The sequence below is a fragment of the Polypterus senegalus genome, chromosome 7 (assembly GCF_016835505.1).
Source record: "Polypterus senegalus isolate Bchr_013 chromosome 7, ASM1683550v1, whole genome shotgun sequence".
NCBI classification, from domain to species: Eukaryota; Metazoa; Chordata; class Cladistia; order Polypteriformes; family Polypteridae; genus Polypterus; species Polypterus senegalus.
The window spans coordinates 98,420,651-98,446,689 of record NC_053160.1 but is presented as its reverse complement, the minus strand read 5'-3'; the positions used below and the strand labels follow the sequence as shown (position 1 = coordinate 98,446,689).

The following is a 26,039-nucleotide window of genomic DNA, read 5'->3' as shown; positions in this document are numbered from 1 at the left end:
CCGGATAAACAATTTAAAGAGATTGTTATTTTCATGGGAATTGTTACATATGCATTATTTTCATTTTTACTTTAAAACTTTTGTAAAAACAATATTTGTTCTATATTTCCTGCCCCAGGAGTGGTTAAATCTTTCTTGTGCGACTTATAACGCTGCTTGCGTTGTGAAGGGGGATCTGAACACATGGTAAAGAGATGCAATCGGTTCAGCTGCTGTCTTGCTGCTGTGTGTTCTGCTTGTCACGATTTGCATCAACCACTTAAGAGTCTGTACAGCATCTGTCCTTTTGCCACTTTGCGTCCCTGCCACTATCGTTCTGATTTGCTGTGCATGCTAAGGAGAAGCGCTCAGATCATCTGCTGGCTTGCTGCAGTATTCTGCTTGTCATTTTTCTGTCAAAAGCATTCCAACAACTGCTAGGTTAGATGTCAGTGAACTTGTTTTAAATTGTTTGTAAGTAGGGCGTGACATGCAAAAGTCACTGTTTCACAGGTTTTGCTTCCTAAGGTTGTAATGTCTAGTCTTGCATGTCGTCAAAGTGTCTCTCCAAGATGATCAGGTCTTGATCGCTTCGCTCAACCCCCCTGGAGACGCTCTGCGCTCCTGCCACTTTGCGTCTCTCTCAATCACGTTATGAAGTGGGGGAGCTGAATGCACGCTAAGGGGAAGCGGATGGATCAGGTACTGGCTTTGTGCTGCTTCTGCCAAGGTGCCTGTTCTCCTTGTCATTCTGCGCGTCGATCATTTAAAAGCCTGTACAGCAGCTATCCTTCTGTCTCACTGCTTTGTATAGCATGACGTTAAAATGTCTGTTCCGGAATGTCAAATTGTCTTCTGAGAAGATCAAGCCTCAATCTCCCTGGTCTCCCTGCCAAGATTTATTTTTTTATAATAAAGAGATGTTACTCATATCCTTAGCCAGACATCCACATATCATATGTATTTACTAGCAAAATACCCCGCGCTTCGCAGCGGAGAAGTAGTGTGTTAAAGAAGCAATGAAAAAGAAAAGGAAACATTTTGAAAATAACGTAACCTGATTGTCAATGTAATTGTTTTGTCACTGTTGTGAGTGATGAGTGTTGTTGTCATATATATATATATATATATATATATATATATATATATATATATATATATATATATATATACACACACATACATACATACACACACATATATACACACAAATACATATATATATACATACATACACACACATATATATAAACATATATATACATATACATACATATCTACATATATACACACACAGCTATTTCAGTATCAGTGCAATACGCTGTTTGTTAAAACAGTTGACTCCGCTCTTACGTGCAATAACAAATCAAATCATTAAGTTGTCTTTGCTCATATGTCATTTTAGAGCTGGACGCATGGCATCTTTTTTTGGCCACAAGTTCGTTTCTGTTTGGTGTGAGGTTCTGTGTTGTGGAGATTTTCAGGATGGATTGCAGATGCTCATCAGTGAGGCGACTCCTGTGTGCTGTTTTGTTAGTCTTTATCACTGAGAAGAGCTTCTCACACAGATATGTGCTACCAAACATGCACAAGGTTCGAGCCACATGTAGACGGACTTTTTTTGTTCTTCAAAGTCACCAAAGCAGCGTGCAAACTCAGTGCGCAATAACTCTAGCCGCAATAACTTGCAGCATCATAAGGTAGACTTGATTAATGCGGTAAGTGTTCGGCAAGGCAGCTGAAGCGCTGCATTATGGGATCTGTAGTTTATTGTGTTACCAGCGCTTCATATACCTGGGCCATTAATAACAATAATACAGTATATAAAATGATCTTGCGGGCCGGATATAATTATACGCCGGGCCAGATGTGGCCCGCAGCCCTTGAGTTTGACACATATGGACTAAATAGAACTTAAATAGATATATTTTTTCAAATGTGATCGCGCAATTCAGATAGAGTTGACGCGCACTACAGCCTGCATGCCTCAATGAGTCATCCTCCTCGCTCTTACTTTTTTACCGTTCATCTAATGAATACACTGAGTATGGCTTTACCAAAACAATCATTGATGGCGAATAAAGTATCCATTATTCGAGTATGTATACATATATATATACCCGCGTATCGCAGCGGAGAAGTAGTGTGTTAAAAAAGCTAGAAAAAGAAAAGGGAACATTTTAAAAAAACGTAACATGACTGTCAATATACAGTATTTGTTTTGTGAGTGTTACTGAGTGTTGCTGTCATCAAGGATTTGATTATCATTATTTCTTTCAATCAGGTTCGTATTTGTAGGATGTGTTTTGTTCAAGTTACATTCCGTGTTTGTCAATCGTTGTAAAGATGACAGGTTTCATTCATCGATTCGTTTCTTACTGCATCAATAAACAGCTCGTCTTCTTCTTTATCTGAGACCTGACACACTGCATGCACGGGTTTTTTACACTGTCTTCCTTTAGCGGGACATTGACTTTTTCCACCGTGTGCTTTGTTTCCGCAGTAGCTGGATTTATGAATATGCTTATCAGACGCTTCATATTTTTGCTGCCTTTTCAATTGTGTAATTCGGTTTTGTTCAGCTCTTTGGAACTGTTGCCTTTTATCTGTGCACTGCGCCAGTTCACGTGAGCCGCTCGGTATACATGCATCGAAGGTTCCCAGCTGTGCTGGTGCCATCTCGTGCTATGTCCATAGCTGTATTTAATGTTACCTTAGTCCTGGCACTTAAAACTTTCTCTCGCAGTTTCGCTGAGTTTGTGTCAAACACCACCCTGACCATCTCATCTTCCTCTCCATAAGCACAGTCCTTCACCCGTGAATATTTACCCGTGGCAGTTTGCTATTGGATTGCCGCTGACGGATGGCCTTATATGGGCAGGCACTAAATTAGAAACGCCAGCGGCAGCCTGTCTATGAACTTAATTTAAAGTGTAGGTTTACATCATGCTTTGTTTCCGAAGTTGCAGAACTCATGAATATGGTTGTATATGTCACTCGCTCGCTTCTTATTGTTTTGCTGCCTTCTCAATTATATAATGCATGTTTTCTTCAGAGCTTTTTTGAGGTCTTCCTGGTTTTCTATGTACTGCGTGATTACGTGGGAGGCGTGATGATGTCACACGAAACTCCGCCCCCACGGCGTTGAAGCTCATCTCCATTACAGTAAATGGAGAAAAACTGCTTCCAGTTATGACCATTACGCGTAGAATTTCGATATAAAACCTGCCCAACTTTTGTAAGGAAGCTGTAAGGAATGAACCTGCCAAATTTCAGCCTTCCACCCACACGGGAAGTTGGAGAATTAGTGATGAGTCAGTGAGTGAGTGAGTGAGTGAGTGAGTGAGGGCTTTGCCTTTTATTAGTATAGATAAAGTGTGTTTGAACAAGTTTATATATGTTTAAAGCGTGTGGGAGGGGTATTTTAAGGCTTAAAAAAATGTTTATTTATATCGTCTTTCTATATCATGGATTTTCATCTATCGCTGATGGGTCTGGAATGTAACTTCCGCGATAGGCGTGGGATCACTGTAGTGATGAAATTTGCCATTCTGCTTGTGTAATCTTGTATTTATCTTTTTTGGGCCCACACTAAAGCAACTTCTTCCTTTATTCACTCCCTACAGATGAAAATCCAAAGCTTGAGGCCAATAAAAATGAACAAAGCTGGTGGTCATCTGGTCCACAGAAACCAAGTTCCTAAATGCAAAACTCAATAAGTCTGGAATTTTTATGTATAAGTATGTGTCTGTTTGTTCTTGTTGTTTGTTTTTATTTGCTGTTTTTATGCAGTGTTCCATTTTCATATTCAAGGTTTATGATTTTAATATATATGGGAGTGTGGTGTAGTGGATCCACAGCTGAGACTGAAAAGGCCAGTTTATTTAAATAGATAATCGCTGCACTCGCGGCTTAAAGAGGGGGCGTGGTAGTGTAGCCAGAGTGGTTCCTGGGCGCTTTGTGATTGCGGGCAGTCCTCACTTAAGTGCACAGGTGAGGAGTCGTCCGCATCTGTAACTGATGCTAAAAGCTGCCAATCGCCACACCTCAACCATGTCGATGTTTTATATAATTGGAGAGCAAGTGTTGGGGAGAAAAAAGGAATGGAGTTTAAGGAAGAAGGCAGCTGAAAGCGAGGAAGCCGGTGTGTGCGAGAGAGGGAGAGAGAGCGCTTACTCACAGATATTTGCAGGCAGCTGCGAGAGAAGAGCCCTAGCAGGGTGTTTGGTTTGGCCGAAACCCGGGGTCCAACAGTCATGGTTGCTCCTGCTGAGCACTGGTGGGGAGCAGGAGTGACCAGGAGAAGGTTGGCTCACCGCAGCGAAGGCAGTGGGAGTCGGAGATTTGGAGTGGAATCCCAGCGTGAGCATCCTGGCCATTGGGGGAAGCCAAGTCTCGGTCTGGCAGATGGCTAAACAAAGACCAGGATCGGGAGGCCATCAGACCAGCCAAGTGAAGAAGGTCAGCTGCAGGTAGGTTGACTTTTGTAAGTTTTTAAATCTTATTTGTTTCTCTGTATAGTGATGCAGTTTGACATTCTGTTTATCTAGGCTTGTATTTACCTTTTTTGGGCTCACACTAAAGCAACTTCTTCCTTTATTCACTGCCTACAGATGAAAATCCAGCACTTGAGGCCAAAAGAAAAGAATGAAGCTGGTGGTCATCTGGTCCACAGAAAGCAAGTGATGCTCCAAAATGCAAAACTTAAGTCTGGAATTTTTATATATAAGTATTTGTCTATCCTATTTCAAAAGAAAAATGGCAACAACAAAAACTAATCACCACACAAATAATTTTATACTTGGCTTGTACTGAATTAAAGAATCTTTCCACATACAGTCAATGTTAGGAAACTTCATCAGAAAGTCAGAGATGATCGTAGCAGTTAACTGAGATGCTCTTGATGCTTAGGCCCATTATCCTTTCCAAATGTTGTCAGAAGGAAGAAGGATATGGAGTGCGGCAATTCAAAAGTCTTAAGGCTATGTCACATTAGACAACTTTTCCACAGTTGTAGACTTCATTTATATTATCATAGTGAGTCAGAAGCAGTCTGTTGCATGCTCCCATGAAGCCGGTCGCCTAATGTGACATGCCCAGTGACTCATTCTAACTAGTCTGACTTGCTCCAATAAAATCAGACAGGTTTGATTTTGTCTTTAATCATAAGGGCTGCCTCTCTGTGTAAGAGAGCTGACAACTGATGAATTCTCATCCTGAAGCACACTGCATAGAAGGCAGCAACGAGGAATAAAGAAAGTGTGGCCTTTGGAACACACAAACAAAAGAGAAACTAATGATCAACAATATTAACACAAGAATAAAAAATAAACACAAAATACATAAAAATTGCATTTGAAACCCAGCTAGGGAAGGAACTCTGGCAAAGTATAACAGTGTTCAAAACTTAAGGTTCTCACAAATTCTAAGGAGGATGGTGTTCTACCTGTGAAGTTCTACTGGCAAAGCACAAATATTATAATGAATTAAAAAGAAAAAGCATAACTGAAAAATATAATAGTATCAAGGAACAAAATAATATTCATCCATACATAAAATAAAAAGCAAAAACAATTAATTATATTTGCTAAATAGGATATAAACAAATAAAAGATTTAACAAAAAGCAAAGAATCTTGAGCTGGAGGCAAAATCCTGCTTCTAGTATAAAATAAAATATTTCAGAAAACTAACAAATAAATGTGTGATATAGGGCAAATGTTTCTTTTTTCCAGATAATTATTTCGTTGCCATATCTTATTTATTGAAACAGTTTTCAGGATTATTGCAGGCTCTTTTCCATAAGATGACTAGCTTTATATAGCAAAGAAGCTTCACTTTGGAGTTTTTTTTTTTGGTAAGAGATGTTTCATACTATTCTTGCACAATATTTTAAATTGCACAGTTTTGTCTTTGGCAAACCAACAATATCCATCCATCCATTATCCAACCCGCTATATCCTAACTACAGGGTCACGGGGGTCTGCTGGATGTGCTTCTTCAATATGAAAAGGGTCAGACTTGTAAAGAATTTGAAGGTAAACTGGCACTGAGCTCTTCAATAGAATGTGGCACCTTTTAATTCTTCTTCTGCATGTTCGCCCTACTCAACCTACAACTCTTTTGTAAGAACTCTTTGATTTTTTAGGTTGAGAAGAATTCACTGAGGCATGACTATCCTGAAACACATACAAGATGACAAGCAGGCACTCGCCGAGGGAAACAGCACTCCTGACAACTTGACACCAGGCTACACAGGAGTGTCAAGGAGCATTTCAGTCTGAAGTGGTTGCTGTGAAAGTTGAAACTTCTGCAAATATAGACTGAAATGAGACATGTTCAAGAAATACACAATGTAAAATCACAGAAAGACGGGTCATGGTAGAAAGCTAAAGGACAGTGCTTATACAAGCAGGGATGGGTGGCAATGACATTTTGAGAAATGCTTCCATAGGAAGAGAAAAATACACAACAGCAAGATTTTTAGTAGAAGATAAATAAATACCTGCATATTCCAGTAGCTTATTCAAAATTAATACCTGAAAATGGTTATAAAAGTTTAAATTTAACATAAGTATTAGGGATACTGACTTTTTTTCTCTACTTGAATGGTTTACCATACATGGAGTAAATGGGTTGCATTTTTGGCAAGGGGTGGCCAATAAGGAAAAACGGGGCACAGAACAGAAATATGACTTACCATGACCCTATGAGAGAGATATAGAGAGTGTGATGCAAACATGCTTTTATTGTACTATTTTAGCATCATAATGAAAGGAATTGACTATTGTAAAAGGAAGACAAAAACATTTACAAGGTCTTTCTATGTGAGTAGTGGTGGTGAGCTTTGCTGCTTTAGTTGGGTGGTTCAAAGGTGTACTTGGCATTGTTGTGCGGATTGACATCTCAAACAGCTTCACATTGTGGAGATGCATAAGCAGTGGGGGTGTCCCAGGTGCTAACAGAAGCATGTACACATGACAAATTCATAGAGAGGCTTGTTCACTTGGCAAGGTCCTGGATGATGTTGTGAACAGGGAGTCCCAAAGCAAGTAAATCCCAAAAGCCACTTCCAAAAATGGCCCCCTGGGGGGATTTACTGTCAAACTCCCAGCTGGATACAAAAAATGGCCTTGTAGAGACTTTATAATATAAAAATATCATTCTTAATGAAAATGTTCAGACATAACATGAAGCTCTGTCGAACACAAAGACATAAAGGAATTAACTAAGGCAATAAAGAAATCCCAAGCAAACAAAATCCCAAAACAATCTAAGTCATAGTCAAAAACAGAGTAAAGGTTCAAAAATCCAGGCAATCACAACAGTACAAGAAAATAACCAAAAGAACAAGAACTCACCATCCCTAAGCACATTCAAAATAAGCCACCAGGAACTGTGGGAGACCCTCTGGATTTATACGTGGTGATTGGCCCTTCCTCTTGAGGGACCACCCACAAAGCACATGTAACGTAACACAGACAGCATAAATACATAAGCAAAATCAAAAACAAAGAACAATGCACATAATTAACAAAAGTAACATTAACATAAATAAAAGAATCAAAAACAGATGTAAAACATGAATTTGAACCCCAGCCAGGGGCAGACACCTGGCTGAAACATAACAGATGACCTATTTTTCACTGTCCTGTGATAAATTAACTGGTATAAAGATGTGTTGGAGGCCACAGAGAGTAGGACAGCTCTTGAAAGATCAGGTCAGAGCAGCTCCAGGGGAACAACAAGGTGTATGAAAGGTTGGAGCTTTGGGTTGGTTGTAAATGCCTGCAACTTGATCAGTTTAGCAAAGTTTGTCAGCAGTGAATAAACCTCTAAAATTCTGGAGTGCTAAAAGTGGGAATGACTTATTAGAATGAATGAGATAGCAGCTTTGATATAATATGGATGGAAGAGCTCCTTGGAAAATCTCCTGTTTTTTTGAACCCCTGCCTTTAAAAGAGTGGACAACATTAATGTTATACTTGTTTTAATTCATGTATTAATTATGCACTAAAGTTTTTGCATGATTATTCATTATTCATTGAATTAATATTTTTAAGAAGGTGATTCTAAAATCTGCACATTTTTTAAATATTTGAAAACTTTCATTTTGTGTTGGCCTTCTCACTGATTCACTAGTCCTTGGTCTTGATACAACATCAGGCTATTATTTTTTAATGAGGAGGCCTGATGTTACAGAGAGAGAGACACACTAATGCAGGTAGTGTGGCAGCAAGCATCATGTGATGGTATCAGTGAGACAAAGCTGTTATTCGGAGAAGGCTACTGGGTATATTGGTCAAGTTGCATTAACAGTGCTTGACTGTCTCATTAGCAGACAAAAGCTAAAAAAATGTCAAATGGAGGTTGAACATCCCCCCTGCCAATGGGTTCAGAGAATTTAAAATAATATAAAAGAATGGCAACCATGTTACTATTTTAAAGGTAATGTCTAAAAGATTATCCTTTTTAGCCAACCAGTAAATTAAGGAGTTAACTTTAAAGGGGAGGCTGTTGCCCCTTTCACATCGTCAGGACAGAACCCACTGGGGATCAGCCGGCCCTTTTAACTTTGTGTACTGTTTGTGTAGCAGAAGAAGAGCCTTAGTATAGATGACTCCAACATAGAGTTTAAAGTTTCTTTTGACCACCAAGCTTAAAAAACTTACATTTAGTGTGATAGATATAAATATCTCAATTAAAGAAAGAAATGTATCCTCTAACAGGACAAGTCTGATAAAACCTTTTGAGTTAGTAATCAGGCAGGAGAAAAGCTGTTCATTTCATTATTTAATTACTCCTCGGCAAATGGCTTACAGGAAACATCTACTGTATCACAGCAGTCTGTTACAGCATGGTCAGAATGATCAAAATATTAAGGGTATAGGTCTATTTTATAAGCAACTGAATTTATATAACCGTGTCAATCAATGAACTCATTTACTCTGGTTGGTTCATTAGTTTACATACAAATCAGCTACAGGTATATAAAATAAAAGTCAATTTTATTATGTTCTTATTCTTTTTATACCCTTTGGTTTGAGCGACAACCCTTGAAATTTCTGTGTATGTAACAACTGTCTATTCTGGTTGTTCACAGGAAATCTTCTGCCTTCTTCGTCATCTCTTTAGCATCTTTCAGTACAATTTGTGTATTACACATTTGTCTCTGTTGTTCACTTGACCTTTACCTGATTTCCTGATATGCCTCTACAGATTTCTGGTGTTTATTAACCTTTTATGCTATTTCTTTAAGATGACTGCTATGTTACCTTTAACACTAGAATTACCAAAGCCTACGAAAAAACTTGTAAATCCGACCTACCTTAAATGCCTTCACACCTTTCTGTCAGGGTCTTTTGTCTTGAAAATGTGCCAATCAAGACAAGCAGCAAGCAGCCTGCTATTCCATCCCCCCACAGAATGAGCACAAAGTTCTCCCAGTTCCAGCCTTGATTATCTAGGAGTGAAGTGCTGGAGTTTTAGAATGGAAGTAATAGAGCGTTATTTGGAACACATGCATTTCATGTGCAATACAATACAATACAGTTTATTTTTGTATAGCCCAAAATCACACAGGAAGTGCCGCAATGGGCTTAAACAGGCCCTGCCTTTTGACAGCCCCCCAGCCTTGACTCTCTGAGAAGACAAGGAAAAACTCCCAATAAAAACCTTGTAGGGAAAATGGAAGAAACCTCGGAAAGGCAGTTCAAAGAGAGACCCCTTTCCAGGTAGGTTGGGCGTGCAGTGGGTGTCAAAAGAAGGGGGTCAATACAACACAATACACAGAACAGAACAATTCCTTAATACAGCACAATAATAAAAATTTTAGAAGTACGGTTTAACAGTAGATGATATGACATAATTAGGTTTGGATATTTTTAGAGTCCTGGAGACCTCATCCATCAAGCTGCCTCCCCATTTGGCCATGCCACAGCTGAAACGTTGCTCCGATGAAAGGACCCCTATTCCTGTGATCCTCCATCAGGGATGACTTTACCATAGGCAGGCAAACAACTTGGCAGGTGGGCCGTGGCACCAATTGCCATATTTGTGTGTTCTGTTTCTACAATAAACTGTTTAAACACATCAACAACAACAACAACATTTATTTATATAGCACATTTTCATACAAACAGTAGCTCAAAGTGCTTTACATATTAAAGAATAGAAAAATGAAAGACACAATTATAAAACAAAATAAATCAACATTAACATCGAATAAGGGTAAGGTTCAATGGCCAGGGGGGACAGAAAAAACAAAAAAACTCCAGACGGCTGGAGAAAAAATAAAATCTGTAGGATTCCAGACCATAAGACCGCCCAGTCCCCTCTGGGCATTCTACCTAATATAAATGAAACAGTCCTCTTTGGATTTAGGATTCTCACGGAAGAGCTTGATGATGATGATGGTCACGTAGACTTCTTCCTTTTAATCCATCCATCATTGTTGGAGCATCATGAAGCTTTGAGTAGGTGGAGGTGGCGCAGGCCACCACCACAAAGAAACCGGAAAAAGAAACAGAAAAGAGAGTAGGTGTCAGTACCGATTTTAGAGCCACCATGAATAGTTATTATGATGAATTGAACATACAGAGTAACAGGATTAAATTGTTGTTTAACAATCACATTGTTAAAACAGAAAAGTTTTTTTTTTATTTTTTAGCAATAAATGACAAAATGTAGACATAAACTCTGTAATGAGTGAAACCTGAAGTCCAAAGATCAAACAAACACTTTTACAAAAGTTTCAAGGATGATGCAACAGCTTCCGCTCCGAGCAGCCATGAGTTGAGGTAATTCTTGGTAGCGAGAACCAATTAGATTGCTTTACGCTACCAAGATTCGACCAAGAATTGAAAGCTCGGGCCAATCGCAGCCCTTATCAGCTACCAAGAATTGACCATTCACAACCTGTTTTGACTACCAAGAATTGGCCAATGACGGCTCAGTCAGCTACCAAGAATTGGTGAATCACGGATCATGTCGTCTACCAAAACTTGGAAAGGGTGGGCCAGCCTCTTGTCAATTAATGTATTCTGCAGAAGCTTGTTCGAGTTGGCACACAGACGCTTTGCGATTTGCGTTTATTTTTTAACTTTCTAAAAACATTATTCATGAGTGTCAATTTGTGCAGATATATTTACATTCACATACACATTTTTTGAATGATTTTGTAAACATTCTTGGTGCAGTTTATTACAGTTATTAAATATGTGTGCAAAACGTGTAAAGATATAATAATGTATAAATATAATAAACTTTGACTTGTATAATCATAGTTTTACAGAATGAGTCTTTGCCAATTTAAAAACTTTCTTTTTTTTAATTCATTGTTTGGGTGAGTTCATATCTATCTATCTATCTATCTATCTATCTATCTATCTATCTATCTATCTATCTATCTATCTATATATATATATATATATATATATATATATATATATATATATATATATATATCCATCCTCATCAGATTACTAGTTACATCAAAACACCACTCACATCTACAGTTATTCCCAGTTTCAAATAAAAACTAACAGAGTCAGATCCCTTGTGGGGGTTTGTGTGTGTGGGGGGTATTGTTTGGGATAAAAGTAAAAAAAAAACCACTAACTTTTACAAGTATTATAAATTTACACTGGCTGTTACAGACACAAATCAAATGTATGTTTTTATTATACAATATCAATAATAGGAGCAGCTTACTACTCAAAATGAGAACTGGGAGAGCTTTGTGCCCATTCTGCGGCAGTTGGGGGATGGGATAGTAGACTGCTTGCTGCTTGTCTTGATCGGCACGTTTACAAGACAAAAGACGCTGACAGAGAGGTGTGAAGGGATTTAACGTGGTCCAGATTTACAAGTTTTTTCGTAGGATTTGGTAATTCTAGTGTTAAATAATTCTCTCACACCAGGAAGTGATTTGTGGCAAGGACTAACTGACTGGAGATAGGGGCCAGGATTAAGGGTGAAGGAGGTAGAGTAGAAAATCAGCTAAGTAAGGGAGTGGTTTGTAGTAGTTGGTATGTGGTATGTGGGCAAGTGGTTAAGCCACATGACCTAACAGAAAATGGTTCAGGGCTTGTCCCTTTTATTAACAGCCAATGATGTGCTGGTGCAGTATGAAGAGTTAACAGGTTAACACTTATGGCAAATTCAGCCGCAATCTCTGTTGTCTTTTCTTGTTTTCTTTCTGTTTTTGTACATAAAACATGTAATATTAGAAAAATGAGACTCTCTTTTCTACTTGCAAGGTTCAAAATACCTGCTTTGCTAATGCCTTGTAGCTACAGTCTATGTATTGTACTTCCAGATGAGCATTCACTGGTTGTCAGTTCTAATGCAGATAGATCCCACTCCTAAGATTAAACACAAAATCAAACCTATTTGATTTAAATGGAGTGAGCCACAGACTAGTTGGTCTCGGTTGTCGGTTATGTCACATTAGGCAACCTGCTTCATGAGAGCACACTGCCTCTGACTGCCTCCAACTAACTAAGACTATGTGACTGAAAATCACTGGAAAAGTTGCCTAATGTAAGATAGCCTTAAGCTGTGTTGTGTTTTCGATTAAATAAAATTAATACTATGTTTGCTACTGAGTTTCCACCTGTTGGCCAGAATCTCCACACTTTTCTTCTCTAACCTCTCACTTTCTCTCTTTCTGTTCTAACATCTGCCTGAAAAAGGGGCTTGAGATGCCTCAAACACTTGCATATTGTACTCTTTCTAGTTAGCCAATAAAAGGTCTCATTTTGTTTAACCTTTCACCACATCTGTTCTAACAGAGAGTTTGTTATCTCTATTAGTTGTTGAATAGCCCACCCTCTACTGCACAGGGATATTGAATTGAATTGATTTTGCATAGACCAATGGCTCCTGCACTCCCACATAAGCAGGACCTCTTCTGCAGCCATGGTGACTCTCACTCACGTCTGTGTATTTATACTGAGAGACATTCCACTTTTCTTTGCAACCCTGGAGGCACTTTTGCCCCTGGCAGCACATGCCAGTTAAATGCTGATTCACAAATTATGATAACTTTATGGATTTATTGAGAGCAGCTGAAATTCAACAAATTAAGTAACAGTTCATTTTTAATGAAGATCAAAACATTTACATCTTTAAAAATTCATCCATAATTCACTACCTTTCTCTTCTTCAAAATTTCTCTGTCAGGTATGTATAAGAACTGATTCTGCACTGTCTAGCTTTACAGCTGACATGACAGTCACTATAGCTTTTTTCAGACAGCCTTGAAAGTAAAGATCTGCGTCTTTGAACCTTGTTTCCCTGTGTGGACCTTTGAAATTTCTTTTTGAAACACCAACATACTCCGCTAGAATAATAAGAATACAAATCAACAAAACCTGCTATGAGCAAATGTTTGTTGCAGAGTTATGAGAGTAATAGCCAGAAAGTTGGAAAAGCTTATCCACAGTAGTGCTTTGAATGGGTAGAAGACCACCAACACTGCATTCTCAGTAATCAAGGTTAACATGTTACCATTTGCCACAATCAACTATGTATTTCAAATTCACTTACGGTAAAAAATACACAATTTTTCAAATTGTATTTTTAAATTTTTAAATTATTAATTTTTCTTCTAAAATATTACCTATTATTTCTTGAACTCCCAATCAGGAATGTTAGTACAATCAATGGCAGTCCATCTATCCATTTTTTAAACTGCTTATTTAGTTCAAGTTTGTTGGGTCCAGGGCCAAGCTCAATAGAATTGGGGCAGGACAGGAACCCCGTTGGATGGACTGCCTCATACAAGTAGACACCTACACTCACTCATATTGGGCTGTTTTGGAGTCACCAAGTAGTCTAAATTTGACAAATTTGGGATGTGGGAAGAAAACCAATGTAGATGTAGGAAAAATGTGTCCACCCTAGAAATCTGGATCTTTGAGGGAGCAACGGTTGGTCCTGCACTACCACATTATTTTCAACATTTGATTTCTCAGCTCTTTATGACATGTATCTCTGACTGCTTTTTACCATATTATAAATTATTTTTAGAGAGAATATTGTCAAGTCAAGTCAATATGGTGACATTGTTTACAAAATTCAGGAAAAGATGGATGACTTTGTATACAGTACAGTAACTAAAATACTGGTTTTAAAGTCATATGAAATTTTATTATGTTAAAAGTAAGAATATCGAGAAATTGTAAAACCAGATGTGTGTCTCTCAATGCACACCTTTTTATGTTTCCTGATTATGCTAGAACTAGGGCTGTAGCATTTGAAAAGTCTTACTGTAATTAAGAATCTTAATGATGAGCCATTAAAAAGAGGTGCAATAATAGTATCAATCTGTTCCATTTATCATACATATAGTAAGGAATTGGTAAAACTGTAAAGACTCCTAAAAGATAACAGCATTTGTGAAAACAAAGTGAATACATATTTTAACCATATTCATATATCTGATTTTCAAGCAAATAATTTTAATGTCACCTGATTCTGTTTCTAACATTAAAATATATTATGCTGATATCATCGATTCATCCATGACTCAGTCGTGTTCATAGTATCTGAATTTAGATGGTTGTTTGTGGTTGTGTTTTTGGCAAAGAAAACCATGTTTGCTGTCATTTCTAAAAATAACCAGATGATGGCAGTACAATCTAGTGAAATAAAGCATTGAAAAAGTATACATCTTACTTGAAATATCACAGAAACTTTTTTAGTTACTTTTGACAAATTTGTATAGAATAAAATCTGTGTTTGGCTATTGTTAGTAATAAGAAAGTGTCTCTTACATAATGAGATGCAGAAATGGCACCAAAGGGTTCCTGGACAGGGGAAAACACTGGTTGATGAAGAAACAGGTAGACTAGCCGTCAGAACAACAACAGCGGCAGCTACAACAGCATTTATTTCTGTAGCACATTTTCATGCAAATGATGTAATGCAACATGCTTTTCAAGATGCCAAAGAAAAAATTGCAGTGAAAAAACAAAACAAATTAGAAAAGTATAAGAATGAATAAATAACATACCAAAAATAGTAGCTAAGAGTAAATCATCACACAATTAATATAAGATAGATATACACATTTTGAGGTTTCTGAACTCCCCCCAACAGGGCAACATGCCGAAGCATGACTCCCAGATCTGTGTAGGACTGCTTGTCTGTTGCCAAGGCACAGCACAGCAACATAGCGCCACCGTAGAAACAATCGGGAGTCAATCGTGATCATGCTATAAGCACCTGTTGCCAATGGGTGATGCAAGGGACATTATAAATGCAAGGAACAGTATAACGTGGCCACTGACCTATGTCTGTTTGCTGTGTCTGTGTATAGGAGAATGGCAGTTCCCTCTGCAATAAATAACCCTACTGTTCATGTTTCAAGTTGAATAAAGCTGGTTTTGCTAAAGTACTGAGACTCAGCCTCATGTTTTGGGGTGTAAGACAGTGACTCACACATCACAACATAATAGTAAAAGTGCAGTCCTTATATGTAGATTCCCATTTAAGTCTCTAAGGGTCAGTCTAATGTGATGATCACATGACCCAGGAGGACAGAAAAAAATAAAAACACAAAGAGCAAGCGTCATATTACAAGAGTTGCTGGACAGTTGGGGTATCCGCTTTCATTCAACATCATAAGTAGGTGCACTGTATGTTGTACAGGTGATGGTAGCACAAAACACCACCACAGAAAACCCGAAGAAGAAAATTGGGAAACGTATAGAATAATTATGATTGCAAATCCATGAGGAATATGATATTTCAATGCATATATAATCTATCAGAAGTAAAACTAAAATGCTACTATGAAAAATGTTCTCAGAAGAAAGAATACATCTGTCTACGCACTGTGGGCAAACACATTCACCAGGGGATAATAGAATCTGGAAATGCAATGGTTGGCTGTAATGTAATCAAAGAATGGGGCTGTAATGGACTGACATGAGTCTGATAAAATTTCTCTGTGGCAGTGTTTCTCAACCACTGGGGACTGCTGCCAGTGGGTCACAAGATGGCATTATTTATATTGGTAGTGGGTTGCAGTGGTTTGTGGTCCGATGATCATATTTGAACCATCAGGCCTGATTGTCAAAAGGGGGACCCCCTTCCCCTCAATGCATTCTCTCAAACCTGCTGCTGAGAGGTCTGTGGGTGGCACCACACCCAGAGGGTATAAAATAGACTGGAGACTCAAACAGTTGTTGCTTTACTTGTTGATACTGGAGTTGTCTGCCCTGATTAAGAGGATGTGTCACCCACAACTGGGACCAGAAAGCTGAAAAAAGCTGTGGAGTTAGCAGCATTGTCAATTGAGTGCCGGAGGAGCTGTCATAACATTTGGGACTGCCAATTAGGATACCTCAGGCCATTAATTCAAGTACTGGATAGTGTGCTGTTTTACCACAACAAGTATGTTGAACTCTGTCTTCGAGAACAAAAACACTAGTGGAATTCATAGGGTAATTGTGTGTTCTGGGGCTACAGTACCATTACCGAAAGCACAGCATCTGTCTTGCTCATAAATAATTGTCTTGTAAATAGTTCCAGCTGTAAATAAAAAGCCCAAGTGGTCTTTAAACTTCAGTGCATGTATGTGTTCATTCCTTTGTCATGCCCTTGAGGGGTTGTTACAATGCATATAGGTTTAAACACAAAAACAAATCAACTAATTTGATTCTAACAATGAATGTCCAATAATAGTATTGTTCAGATATGACTAGTTGACAATGGAGGAAAGGAAAACAAAAATTCCAGTCAGCAGTGCTCTAGGAGAAAATAAAACTCTGATTCCACAGTTGGTTATAATGCAAAATCATAAACAAAGTCAGACAAAGACACATTCCTGTAAACCATACCCACCGGCCACCTACCCCTTCTGGTTGTCCTACATTTTTATATACGACCGTGCAGGGCAGTCTAATAAGACAACAGAATCATTTAATATTTTCAAGTATTCCTGGTCTTTTCCATGGGCAATAAAACAGTTTGGCAGTATAACAGTAGCACCAATTGCTACAGCAGAATATGAAGAAGAGAAACAGAATAGGGAAGAGTTAGTAATTGTTGTTCAACATATTGCATATAAGCCAGTGAAAAGACTTAAGAACAGGAGTTATGTGGCTCTATTTTTTATTTCTTGTAATGATTCTGCAGCCTTACTTTGAATTAGCCAAAAGATGCCTATAGATCAGTATTAACAGTCTGTGAAAAATACATTACAATAGTTAATAATATTACAAATAAATGCATGGATTCATTTCTCAGTAACCTTTGTGCATAGATAGATAGATAGCACTTTATTTGTCCCCAGGGGGAAATTTGGCTTTTTACAGAAGCTCTTCAAATAAATAAATACATCGATAGATAAATAAATATATACTCAGCAAAAAAGAAACGTCCTCTGACTTTCAACTGTTTTACTTTCAGTAAACTTAATGTGTAAATATTTGTATGAACAGTAAAAGAGTCAACACCATAAGACATAAACTAAAAATGTTTCACAATGTGTCCCTAAATGAAGGGAGGCTCAAAATCAAAAGTACCAGTCAGTATCTGGTGTGGCCACCAGCTGCTTGAAGTACTACAGTGCATCTCCTCCTCATGGACTGGACCAGATTTGTCAGTTCTTGCTGTAAGATGTTACCCCACTCTTCCACCAAGGCACCTGCAAGTTCCTGGACATTTCTGGGGGGAATGGCCCTAGCCCTCACCCTGCGATCCAACAGGTCCCAGACGTGCTCAATTCCTTCGACGATAAACACGAATCCGTCCATCACCCCTGGTGAGACAAAACCGTGACTCATCAGTGAAGAGCACTTTTTGCCACTCCTGTCTGGTCCAGCGAAGGTGGGTTTGTGCCCATAGGCGGCGTTGTTGCTGGTGATGTCTGGTAAGGACCTGCCTTACAACAGGCCTACAAGCCCTCAGTCCAGCCTCTCTCAGCCTATTGCGGACAGTCTGAGCACTGATGGAGGGATTGTGTGTTCCTGGTGTGACTCGGGCAGATGTTGTGGCCATCCTGTACCTTCACGCAGGTGTGATATTCGGATTTACCGATCCTGTGCAGGTGTTGTTACACGTGGTCTTCCACTGCGAGGATGATCAGCTGTCCTTCCTGTCTCCCTGTAGCGCTGTCTTAGGCGCCTCACAGTGCGGACATGGCAATTTATTGCCCTAGCCACATCAGCAGTCCTCATGCCTCCCTGCAGCATGCCTAATGCACGTTCACGCAGATGAGCAGGGACCCTGGGCATCTTTCTTTGGGTGTTTTTCACAGTCGGTAGACAAGTCTCTTCAGTGTCCCGTTTTGAGAACTGTGACCTTAAACGCCTACTTTCTGTAAGCTGTTAAGGTCTTAACGACCATTCCACAGGTGCATGTTAATTAATTGATTATGGTTAATTGAACATGCATGGAAAACATTGTTTAAACCCTTTACAATGAAGATCTGTAAAGTTATTTGGATTTTTAAAACATTATTGTTGAAATACACAGTCCTGAAAAAGGAACATTTCTTTTTTTGCTGAGTATATATACACACACAAACATTGTAGTCTGAACACACACCAGAAATACTGAAATGAAGAAAATTAAAAAAGAAAGAAAACTTTTGACTTGGTAGTCACAGTCACAGTGAGGCATTATGCAAACACATTGCTATTGGTACATAGAAGCCCCAGCAGCATTTCTTGACACACTTCTTCTGAATAATTCTAGTCCTCAGTGTTAGTGTGTCACAGAGAGGACGAGCTGCATTGTTCATAATGACACTCTGTTTTGTTTTAATTCTCTCATTTGCTACTATCCCCTGGGGGTCCAGAGTGCATCCCATAAATGAGTCTATCCTTTTAATTATCTTATTTATTTGATGGGCCTCTCCTGAAGTGATGTTACCAGCCCAGAACACCACAGTGTAGTAATTTCACAGTTGTAGAAGATGTGACAGATGTCATTGCACAAATTAAATCAATGCAGTTTTCCAAGAAAAAAAGAGCCTACTCTGCCCTTTCTTATAAGAATTGGTTGCAAATTCTAGGCCTACAATTTTAAGTCAACAGGTTGCAGCAGTGTGGTTGATAGTAGTAGTTTAGTGATGTCCAAATCTCAACAATATTTTGCAGTAGTTAAGTAAGTCGAGATTGATGAACTATGTTGGATTTAATTGTCTGTTTTAATAAAAGTTTTTCCTGTTTTCTTATCAGGAGGCAGCACCCAGTCCTCGACTGAGAACAATGGGACTGGACTACCAATATAATAGCACAGCTAGCCTTGGAGCTATCTAAGAGAATTGATTTTTTTGAAGCTGTGCAAAGCTCAGGTATGCAATCAAGCTTTACTAGAGTACTTCCAGACCACAAGTTATCCCAAGGTGGGGTTTAAAAGTTTCCCCTCTTAAGCTGCACTTCATAAGAGGGAGAGAGAGGCTGAAAAATGAGATGGAAGGTGAGTGGGAGTGGTGGTACTTAGGAGGAAGATAAATGGAGAAACCACCTCATCAGACAGTCAGCCAAGGATATGCTGGAGACAAATCTAATCTGTTATTTTCTAAAAACTATTGTACTTACAGAGGCACTGCTTCCTCGCAGTATGGAAACCAGAATTTGCATCCTGGGTTTTCCATTCATGGAGTTTTAATGTACTCCCTGTGTCTGCATGGGTTTAATTCAGGAGCTCCAGTTTCTTCCCAAAGTCCAAAGACATGCAAGTTAGATGGATTGGTGATATTAAATTGGCCCTAGTGTGTGGTTGATGTGTGTGTTCACCCTGCAATGCACTGGTTTGTTTCTGCCTTGTGCCCTATGCTGGCTGGGATAGGCTCCAGAACCCTCTGTGACCCTGTTCAGGACTAAACATGTTAGAAAATGACTAACTATTGTTCTTAAAGATGGTTTTTCATAGTCTTATTTTTTCTTACTCATAATATATTTGAGTTTATTGCCTATACTATTATCACAAAAACCTCACAATGTGTATATCTATATATTAAGTGTCTGATGATTTATTCTTATATACTATTTTTGGTTTGCCATTTATTTATTCTTATACTTATCTATTTCTAATTTGTTTTGTTTCTTCCTTCATTTTTCATGAAAATCGCTCCAGCCATTCAGAAGTGATACTGGAACATACATACATACACACACATATACATTGACTTTGATATGTACTGTATATATATTGGTAAGCTAATTTTAAATGGTTTTGAATGTTATTAACAATTTGTAAGCTGATATGTTTATGTTATATGAAAGTTTTCAAGAATTTGTGCTCTGTGCCTGCAGATAGCTTTATTGTAGTGGAGATGTATTCTGTACTGTAACTGGTTATGGGGAGAAGTGGGGAGAAAGGCATGGGAAGGACAGGAATTTGGGGTTGGTACATTTGGAAAGAGACAGTATGGCTACAAAATAGAAAACCTCCACAGAAGAAATTCAAATGACTTCTGTGCCTGTGTCTCTGACCACTACCTCACAAACCCAGCACTTATACCTTATTTAAACTAAATTGATGGGTTTTAATGAAAAGTCATTCATCCTTCCATCTTCTTGAAGCCTAGCTACACCTGTCACAACTTCTGCAACTATGTAGATCACAGTCATGCAGACAACACATAGATTTATTTATTGATTGGACCAGATTATCCGGAGGCTAGAAATCCTCTAATCTAGTGCATTGCTAGCATCACAGAATAGACGAGTAATAATTTCCTTACATTTAACAAAGAAAAAACAGAACTTTTAATAATTTTCTGTTTTAGAAATAAATTTGATTATCTAGTTTATATATAAGTAAGCAATCTAGTTATCATTGTAGATTCAGAGCTAAACTTCTAATCATACCATAAACATATGACTAGGACTGTGTTGTTTGATTTAAGAAACATTGTACAAGTTACACTTATGGCAAGATTTTACGAAGTTAATACACGCTTTTGACTTCAGCTGTTGAGATTACCTAAAAATGGCAATTTCTCCAAAATGCAGTAGAAAGGATCTTGATTAAAAAACGAAAATCTCATTGATATATATATATATATATATATATATATATATATATATATATATATATATATATATATATATATATATATATATATATATACTGCTCACAAAAATTAAAGGAACACTTTAAAGAAACACATTAGATACATCAGATCTCAATATGAAGTTGGATATCTATACAAATAATGACAGGGCAATGTCTTAGGAACAAAAGGATGCCAAGTCTTTTAATGGAAATAAAAGTTTTCTGCCTACAGAGGGCTCAATTGTGTAGACACCCTAAAATCAGAGTGAAATGAAGATGTGGCAGGCTAGTCCATTTTTTCAAAAACTTAATTTCTGCTACTCAAAATGCTTTTCAGTATCTTGTTTGGCCCCCACGAGCTTGTATGCATGCTTGACAACGTCGGGGCATGCTCCTAATGAGACGACGGATGGTGTCTTGTGGCATTTCCTCCCAGATCTGTATGAGGGCATCCCTGAGCTGTTGTATAGTCTAAGGAGCAATATGGCGGCGCCTAATGGACCGGAACATAATGTCCCACAGATGTTCTATTGGGTTTAAGTCAGGGGATCGTGAAGGCCATTCAATTGTTTCAATTCCTTCATCCTCCAGGTACTGCCTGCATACTCTTGCCACATGAGGCCGGGCATTGTCGTGCATTAGGAGAAAACCAGGACCTACTGCACCAGCGTAGGGTCTGACAATGGGTCCAAGGATTTCATCCTGATACCTAATGGCAGTCAAGATGCCGTTGTCTAGCCTGTAGAGGTCTGTGAGTCGCTCCATGGATATGCCTCCAAGATCATCACTGACCCACCACCAAACCAGTCATGCTAAACGATGTTACAGGCAGCATAATATTCTCCACGGCTTCTCCTGACCCTTTCATGTCTTTCACATATACCTAGGGTGAACCTGCTCTCATCTGTGAAAAGCACAGGACGCCAGTGGTGGACCTGCCAATTCTGGTATTCTATGGCAAATGCCAATCGAGCTCCCCGGTGCTGTGCAGTGAGCACAGGGCGCAGTAGACATTTGGGCCCTCAGGCAACCTTCATGAAGTCTGTTTCTGATTGTTTGGTCAGAGACATTCACACCAGTGGCCTGCTGGAGGTCATTTTGTAGGGCTCTGGCAGTGTTCATCCTGTTCCTCCTTGCCCAAAGGAGCAGATACTGGTCCTGCTGATGGGTTATGGACCCTCTATGGCCCTCTCCAGCTATCCTAGAGTAACTGCTTTTCTCCTAGAATCTCCTCCATGCCCTTGAGACTGTGCAGGGAGACACAGCAAACCTTCTGGCAATGACACGTATTGATGTGCCATCCTGGAGAAGTTGGACTACCTGTGCAACCTCTGTAGGGTCCAGGTATCACCTCGTGCTACCAGTAGTGACACTGACTGTAGCCAAATGCAAAACTAGTGAAGAAACAGTCAGAAAATATGAGGAGGGAAAAATGTCAGTGGCCTCCACCTGTTAAACCATTCCTGTTTTGGGGGTCATCTCATTGTCGCCCCTCTAGTGCATCTGTTGTTAATTTCATTAACACCACAGCAGCTGAAACTGATTAACAACCCCCTCTGCTACTTAACTGACCAGATTAATATCCCATAAGTTTCATTGACTTTATGCTATACTCTGATTAAAAAGTGTTCCTTTAATATATATATATATAGTGGAAAGCGTAACCCCAGACACAGACAGAACGACACCAGGATGTCCAAAACACACTTCTTTATTTTCTTTTTCACTGCACCACAATGCCTTCAATGACCAACCCTCTCCTTTCTTTTCTTCTTCTTTCTTTCTTTCTTTCTTTCTTTCTTTCTTTCTTTCTTTCTTTCTTTCTTTCTTTCTTTCTCCTCCTCACAAGCTTCATCTCCTTCCTCCCAACTCTGGCTCATTGTCTGGAAGCAGCCCCTTTTATTAATGACCCGGATGAGCCCCTGGTGCTCCCCTTGACGTCACTTCCTGGTGTGGTGGAAGTGTCAGGAAAGCACCTGGAAGCACTCCGGGTGTCCTCAGAATTATTTCCGGCAGCACTTCCTGGTGTGGCGGAAGTGCTGCCATCCAGGCTTCTCTCACTGACCGGGCACCCCCTGGCGGAGGCCACGTCATCTCATGCAGGGTGTCCCAGCTCTGTCCCTGTGACCCCCAAATAGTCCCGGGCGGCTGCCCTCTCGTGGCCGAGGAAAAGTATTGTCCAACTGGGGAACTATCCAGGCGTCCCGGCCGGGCAGTGTCCCCGGTCATCTGTGACAATATATATATACCGTATATCTTCCAATAGTAGCCCCGACGTTTATTCAAAAAATTATTCGGACGGCCCAGCGTTTAAAAGAGACCGGTGGCTGTTGGAGACCGGCTATTATTCGCCTCGCAGACGGAATGGTGATGAGTAAACGGGGTTCATTTGGCAGTAAAATACGGTATGGTACCGTATTTATGGTCACATAATGTAGGCAACAACACCGGATGAACATTTCAGGATTTAATGAAATTATCAGTACAACAGTACGGTCTTATTAAAGCAGTATACAGTATGGTATACCGTTAGCATGAAAAACAGGTACTGTAGATGTCAACTTTCTTGCCAATAATGCCATCAGCACTGGCCTGTACCAGTCCGAATTTCGCACGAAAGCGCTCATCAGCCCGACAAGTCCCCTGTGGAACATAAGGAAATGCAATAAGCTCCAAACTCACGCATATATGTATACATTATGACATGAGACTGGATAAGATACAATAAAGTACAGTACTTACCATCTACTCGTCCTCTGAATAGGTAATGATTGCTTCATTATTTGCGAGTTCTTCTTCATCTTCCTCTTCTTGTGACGGCAATACAGGTACTCTCATTGCTTGTTGTCACGCAGTAATCAGTTTTATCAGGATTAACGTGTCGAAGATGGCATTTTTATGTTCTTCCCGCCACCTCTGCCCTCCCTGTGGGGTTATGATTGACGTGGAGACGAAAGGGCAAAATGTACACAAAGAAATTTCTTTTTGACTTTCTCGCTTCCTCGATAGCATCCGACAACAAAACATTTTTGACACGAAAAGGTACTTACCGTATGATTCACTGCAGGAGGGCGTTAGCCCAGGTGGTACGAAAAGAGGATTAGCGTACGATAAAGGCGGTGAGTCATTGGAGATCGGCGTTTACTACAGATCGGCGCTTACAGGAGAACGGCTACTATTAGAGACCGGCATCTATTTGTTGCGACATCCCTTCAAACCCAGCGTTTATTGGAAACGGGCGTCAATAAGAAGCCGGCCACTACTAGAAGATATACGGTATATATATAATATTGGCATATATCATTGGTCTTGGCATCATGACACTGGCTGCCTGTGTTCTTTACAATTGATTTGAAAATAATGTTGCTGAGCATAATGCAAATGCTGGTCAATTTTTCAATATCCTGTAGCCATATTTTGATGTTATTTCACACACACACAATTTTACTTTCATGTAAATTAATGTTTGGTGATAGGGTCAAAAATTCACTATTGAGTTAAGTTCTGATTCTATAATGTGCAAAAGGTCCAGAAGAGGGTAATGTGAGCATGGTGTCTGCTTGTGTGTCTTTGTGTCTTTCTGTGGGAAATTAAAACTGATTTTCATGTCTAAAAATTACAATTAAATCAGAATATTCTTATTTTGCATTGTGTAGAGCTGTTGGATGACTACTTTCTAGCAAAGATAATACACTATGGAAAAGGTCCTTTCTGACATATTTGGCTTGAACATCAAGATTTATGTACAATTTAACTTCCAAAAAAACTGACCTATCTTCTTCAAACAAATTCCATCATGTTTGTCTTGTTACAGGCCCCAGGTCTATTGTTTTTGGTCCAGGCATTAAGCTCCCCCCTGTAATATTCTGTCTATCTCTGCAGCGTGGTTACTTCTTTTGACCCAATATATTTATTTTCAAGTTAAATCTTACTGAAGTTGTTCACTTGAATTATAATTTCCTGTTCATTTTACTATGGGTTTATTTGTATGCATATATCAATAAATATTATATTACTGTAAGTTACCTGAAATTATATTATTGTACTGTATAATTGGTTGTATTGTAAAATCTTCTATTGATCGATTTCCTGCAAATTGAAATTTATATGGAAGTAATGTATGGTTCATTTCAGACCAGTTTTTTTAGTCTGATATTAATTTCTGGCTCCAGTTTTGTTACTTTCATGTACTGATTTTGATATTTCTTGCACACTTTTTGGGTTTTGCAATCTATCCTTCCCTCGCACAATAGAAAGTTATGTTACAAAATGACAGGGAACTGATAAAAATGAATGTCGAGATTAGTGTCCGTATGATACTCTTTCAAAGCCTTCTTATTACATCATTAGTTGTAATAAGGACCTGTTCTTGACTTTAATTTAAACAGGATGGGATGGCAGTTGATCAAAGGACACACTTATGCTTACCTACTCTTTCATATATATGGTCAACTTTAGGGTGAATTTAATATAAATGTGTACAAATTGTAGGATAAAACAGGAGAATAAATGTCCATTTTGTTATACTTATGGACTCCTTAACATTATTCTGGATATGAAGAGACACCATTATCACACTGTCTCCTATTACCCACAGATATGGTTTAAAATAGATCATAAGTACATTTTAGGTTTGAAATAAAATTCAAAACATCTGGAAAACATCCTCAAAGTAAAAGAAAATCAAAGTGAACTTCCATCTAACTGTCAATCCAGGCACTTTTTCCTTTACGGGATTTTATAAGAATATCAAAGCAGTATTAATACTGTAATACCACAAATATCATCCATAAATGAAAGAAGTGTCCATGTGGCCTTCTGGTTGCTATGTCACTGTCATTCTAAAAGATGGTGCATCACAATCACTAACACTGCTTTTACAAATTCCATACCAAATGGCATATAACAGAGACATATGCATCACATGGTGCATTGCAAATGTTACAGCTGAGGTCTACGTTGATTATTTAGATTTCAACATGTCTTAGATGGGTAGCCTAGCTAGTGTAAGTATAAAACCAACCATCCAACCATCTCTTA

At 38.8% G+C, this 26,039-nt stretch overlaps 1 long non-coding RNA gene across 2 annotated transcripts in view; it reads right to left on the bottom strand.

The window, feature by feature from the left end:
- LOC120532167 overlaps positions 1-26,039 on the bottom strand; it is a 98,133-nt gene that overhangs the window by 34,441 nt on the left and 37,653 nt on the right. The window contains exon 1 of one of the 2 annotated variants that reach the window (XR_005634232.1): positions 9,307-9,406. The exons of the other annotated variant lie outside the window; for it this stretch is intronic. This is a non-coding gene — a long non-coding RNA (uncharacterized LOC120532167). Of the gene's footprint in view, positions 1-9,306; positions 9,407-26,039 lie in introns of those variants that run through there. 2 annotated transcript variants of the gene reach the window in all.